Here is a 6,234-nt window from a genome sequence, read left to right on the forward strand (position 1 = left end):
TTTTATATATTTTAAGCTTCAAATTCCTCGACAGAATTCGCGACAACAAGAGATTTTGAACTGAATAATAACACGAATTCCCTGTTTTTAGTCGACATTTAATTTCTTCGTGAATAAGATTTTCTTTTGTTAATATTGATCCTAGATACTTGAAAGTATCAACTTTATCAAAAGTATTATTTAATATTTTAACGCATTCATAACTTGCCGTATTACGGTCTCGACGCATTTCCATGTATTTAGTTTTCTCTGCATTTACTTCTAAACCCATGTCCCTGCAAGCGTTCAATAAGACCTCTGAATTTCTTTCTATTGTTCTCTTATCATCTCCTATTAAATTTACATAATCAGCGTACGCATAATCTGGTGAACACCGTTCAGCTCTAATCCCTAGTTCCTATCTTTGATTTTCCTTGTAGCGTATTCCAGGACAAAGTTGAATAATAATGGCGACAACGCATCTTCTTGTTTCAGGCCATTCTGAACGTGAAACCTCCTGGCCAAAATATTTCCTACCCGGACTTTACTTTGGGATTCATTTAAACATGCATTAATTAATCTAATTAGCTTTTTCTGTATTTCAAATTCTGTAAGAACGTTGTACAATGTTTCTCTTCTAACCGAGTCGTAAGCCTTTCTAAAATCAATAAATAATTGATGTATCGAGCTACTGTATTCCCACTTCTTTTCGAGTATTTGGCGAATGGTAAATATTTGGTTGATAGTTGATCGATTTCGTCTAAATCCGCACTGATAATCTCCAATAATTTCATCTGCGTATGGGGTCAATCTTGCTAATAGAATGTTTGAAAGGATTTTATAGGATGTTGACAGAAGAGAAATGCCTCGATAATTATTAGCCAGTTTTGTCGCCTTTCTTGTGGATTGGACAAATGATTGATTCTTTCCACTCTTGTGGCAATTCTTCCTTGTTGTAGATAAAAAGGATGAGTTTGTGTATCTTGTTCCACAATTTTTCGCCTCCAGCTAACGGAGATTTGTGTTTCTTTAATTTCTTTATAGCGATTTCTACTTCTAATCGGTTGGGTTCTGGAATATGCGGTTCTACGGTATGTATCTCCCTTTCTCCACGCACATTAGTTTTTGGCTGCGTGTTAAGCAAATCGTCAAAGAAATCTTTCCATCTATTTAAAATGCTATCTGTATCAGTGAAAACTGTTCCATGAGCTTTCGTTAATATAAGTACGAGATTGATAGCCTTTCTCAAATTCATTGATCCTTTTATACATGTCCCGAATTTTTTTATTTTTACTGTTATCTTCAAGTCCCTTAAGTTTAGCTTTCAAAAAATCGCGTTTCTTTGTTCTAAAAGTTTTGGAAGTTTCCCGCCTGATATCAACGAAATTTTGTGTACTTATTTCATTCGGATTTTGTAGCCAACGTAATTTTACCTGTTTTCTCTTGTCTGCTATTTCGAACCATGGTTTATTCCTACGTACTTTCCGCGTGTCCCAATTTTTCTTTTGAGGGAAGATGCTTCGTAAGCAAAGAAAAGAATTCATTGCTGCAATATTTTTCTCCATAATCTTAAGGTTACATCTGTTAACTAAAGAGTATATGACATGCGTCAGATTTCTGTAACGATTCCTGTAATACTACTGAGATAATAATCATTTTGCTCAAATAATAGTGTTGTTGCGTCACACATAACTGATATTGCTTCTTCATAGTTTTGGGGAAGTCATTATTTATATTATTATATTATTATAAAACAATTTTAACGTTGATCTTTGTGGATGCCTAATTAAAAACATACCAATTCTAAATATGCATGTATTCAGATTTCAGAATGTGTTGACGGCAGTGATTTGTAATACTGATATGTACTCTACATAGCCTAATATATAATATACTCTACAACAGGTTCACCTCAGAAATCAGATTCATCTACCGTAATATGAGTTTCTTCTCCCTTCTCTAGAATAAGCCTCAAATCTGCCCACCTCCCAATGTTGAAGACAATCCAATGGCGTATTTAGGATTTTGTTTCGAGGAGCTATGCCCAACACAAGGAAGGAAGTGGGCAATTTCCCACCTGAGTTTGAGAATTAAATATATTTTAGTTTATGCATAAATTGAAGTTATAATGGCAAGAATTGCAGACCGACAAAAATTTTGGAGTAAATCTAACCCTTTATTCTATTCATACAAGAAAAAGGAAGCATCCTCTTGGCCTTCCTAATTTCCCGGGCTAATTATTCCCCCGTTTTGATTTTCTTTAATTCAAACATTTCCTTCTTTTCAAAATAACCAAACGATATAAGTTTTCTTTTGTTATAATAACTAAAATAATCTCATGTTGATATCCGCTCAAGTTGGTGTGGAACACCAGTTTCGCTTATCAACTCTTCTTAGTTTTGGTGTTACTGATGACGGCGGACTTGAATCACAACTGACAACGGTCGATAAAGTATGATAGGCGAAATAAAAGAAAGTAACATCAAGAAAAAGAAACAGAAAAGTAGAAAGGACGAAAGAAAGAACAAAAGGATGTAGTTCTTACATTGAGTGAAATTTGACAAATACAGTATTATTTCTGAACAAAGAGCATAAGAAAATGGAAAGTCAACGACATTCTTAGAAATGGTAACAAGGATCATTGTTGTACGTGGAATGCCAAAAACTAACAAATTTATTTCGGGGGGAGCTTGAGTCCGATTGCCTCCTAAATACGCCACTGAAGACAATTCTGCTCCTATGATCCTTCACAGCATTGTTTTTCAACTTCATAAATATTTTGAACATCGCTTATATATATATAATATGGGAACGGTCTTACCCGTCCCTCCCAATGTTGGAGATAGATTTGCGCAGATGACCATAATCAAAATCACTTGGTCTTCATTTGTACCGATGAGGCGAGCATTCTTGGCTCTTGTAGCATGAAATACCATCAAAACTACGAAATGCAGGACCAAGACTTGACTGCAAGACAAAGAATAAGACGCAGGCTGAAAGTGATGAAATAAAATTAGTACTTTGTAATTAAATATCATACTGTATTTTTAAATTTTAAATTACAAAATTACAGTGCAACTATATATACTATAAAATACGTTTTAATTACCAAGAAAGAAAAATCAAAGTGGCACGGGTCCCGGAATCATAAGAACCTATTTTGGAATGAAAGTTGAAAGCTTGAAAAAAATCACAGGCGTTCTCCTGTTTCCTCAACCCTTATCATTGTAGTTAAACGATTTCCTTTTGTCTCCGCCAAGAGACTCTTGCTATTGCCTTCCGAGAAGACCCCCTGCCGTCCAAGCAGGTGAGAACACTGACCTTGAATAAAAATTTCGTCACATAGAACTAAAGCAAGAAAATAAATAAACAATCTCCCACGTCGGACATTGGTATCAGTTATAAGAAGAAATAACCAAACCTCAAAAGTGCGAAATATACATTAAGATGCATATACAAATCCCTTGCTCGATCTAGCTAGTGGTTAACGTGTAAGACTTCGGTACTCGTGGTCCGGGTTTAATTACCAATGTGAGTGCATTTTGGCGTTCACCCAGTGTCGCGACCATAGTGCTCTCAAACGGATCGGGTCGGGTTGTCGTGTCGGGTAAGTCGGGTCAGCTCGGGACGGGTTGTCGGGTTGGGTCAGTCGGGTCAGCTCGGGTCGGGTTGTCGGGCCGGGTTATTCGGGTCGCGTTGTCGGGTTGGGTCAATCGGGTCAGCTCGGGTCGGGTTGTCGGGTCGTCAATGAGGTCGGATCACGGTTCGGGTCAGTCGTGTCGGGTCGGGTTACGGTTTGGGTCGGGTCAAGTCAACTCGGGTCGGGTTGTCGCGGCGGGTCAGTCGGGTCAGCTCGGGTCGGGTTGTCGGGTCAGGCTACTCGGGTCGGGTCAGCTCGGGTCGGGTTCTTCGGGTCGGGTCAGTCGAGTCAGCTCGGGTCGGGTTGTCGGGTCGGGTCAATCGGGTCAGCTCGGGTCGGGTTATCGGGTCGGGTCAGTCGGGTCAGCTCGGGTCGGGTTGTCGGGTCGGGTCAGTCGGGTTAGTTCACTTTGGTCAACTGAGTTTAGGTTGAGTTTAAACTCAGCTGGAGTCGAAAGCTGATGTTTTTCACTAGCTGCCTAATTAAAAATAGCAATTTTCAATTGATTTTTATAGAAACCTTAAATCTATTTTGAACACTTGCAGCTAGTGTTTTTATGGTAAATGCTTATTTTTGTACTTGTGTGTACTTTAATTTTTAAATGTGGAAGATTGATTTTACCAATCGACTGTAATATTAATATCTACGCCAATATGGGGTCTGGATTTAGAATAAAACTAGAAGTTGTTTAAGCAACACCAAAAGAGATATTGGATATGGACGACCAAGCCCAAGCAGGGCCGCGGTGGCTCAGTGGTAGAGAATTCATCTATTGTGCATGGTGTCCAGTAGCGTAGCTTAGAGTTTTTTCAGGGGGGTGAATGAAGGGCCCAAGAGGATTTTGAGGGGACCATCTCCAGTATATATATATATATATATATATATATATATATATATATATATATATATATATATATATATATATATGTGTGTGTGTGTGTGTGTGTGTGTGTGTGTGTGTGCATTCAAGGTGAATGTTTCCATCTTTGTGGCTCATGATTTTACTCATTGGAAAACAGTGAAAATATAAGAATTTAGTACCTCAAGCAACTACGATTCATTAATGCAATTGATTTCTAATATAAGTAAATAGTTATTTAATGATGGCGTTTAAAATATGTGTAGCTGGTTGACTTAAGTGGAAGCAAACACACTTTTACAGGTAAAGAAAATAACTTATAGGTTCATGCATCTACTTGAAGAGGGTCTTTCTATTCGTGTGGGCAACAGCAAACATATCCACAACTTGTTAAAGATCTAACGATTTAGCAATTTTCTTCTCAATATAAAGTAACACTAAGTTTTTCAACCTATCATGAGTCATTGAATTGCGTATACAAGTCTTTAATCTTTTCAAAGAAGAGAATGACCTTTCACAAGTAGCACTAGAAACTGATATAATCACAGAGATGATACCTAGCTTGTAGGTTTCTAGGAATGCGTTTTTGTAGACACAAAGAAGATCAACGAAATTCGTTAGGGAATCAGCTTTGGTTTTCTTCTCGTCATCATACAACTAAATTGTTAGAGCAACCCCCATTATGCTTTATTTCTTGTTTAATTATGCTTTTTTTTCAAATTATGCTTTATTGTTAATTTCAATGATTATTTTACATTAATCGTGTATAATGTATAATATTTATTATACATTAAATATTCTAAATATCTTGATCTATTTATTGATATTTTTTGCAACTAGTTTCTCTCATATTTAATGAACTTTTTACTTAATTCATTGTAAAGAGATGTGCTTTGCTCGAATACATTTTTTCTATCATTTGTGTGCGCCTTGCAGGTACATATAGACAGAAAGGGAAAATAAAAGATGCCACCAAAAAGTACAGAAAGTGCTTAAGTTCAAAAAGTCAACATAACAATATAGTATGGAGTTCTTGCATACTATTCATTGTTGGCGGAAAATTTTCTTCTTTTACTTTTTTTCTTTTCTCCACATCAAAGGATTACACTGAAAAGTTTACAGAAATGAAACTAAGCTTTTCATTGTTGCATTGTTATGTTCTCAATGATTTTGCATTGTAAATATTGTTTTTAAAAAATATTAACACAGTATGTTAAACTTTCAGTTAAAGAGAATTTTCCAAGAATTGTGCTATATATTTTAAATTATGCTTTATGCTTTATTTTCTAAAATTATGCTTTTAAAACTAGTTTCTTCTGGACCCTTAGACAATCACAATCATGTTCAAGGTACCAACCATATGTGTAAATTGCTGTTATGCTTTATATGCTTTTTAAGCTTTTGGGTTGCTGTATTAATTGTGTTTGGGAGGATTTTGAGTTCTCACTTTAATGTTTGCAGATCACTCCATAATGCTGGGTTATAGGCTCGACAATGTTGTAATTTAAAACAGTTTATACTTTTTGGGTGTAGAGTGGAGATTGATCTGATGATTTTGCAACATGATACAAAGCGGTTTTCCATATCAGAGATTGTCTATCAATAGTAGGGAGAAAAATGTCTCTTGATAGATATATTATCTTTAGAAAATTCGCTTTGTACATCCAATGAAGGAAAAGATTCATCCGAAATGAATTTGTGATAGTTCGATGGCGGATGTCTATTTCGTTTCCACGAGGAACCCCTATATTCTATT

This window comes from Thermobia domestica, chromosome 1 (genome assembly GCF_964235325.1).
Source record: "Thermobia domestica chromosome 1, izTheDome1.hap1.1, whole genome shotgun sequence".
Lineage (NCBI taxonomy): Eukaryota > Metazoa > Arthropoda > Insecta > Zygentoma > Lepismatidae > Thermobia > Thermobia domestica.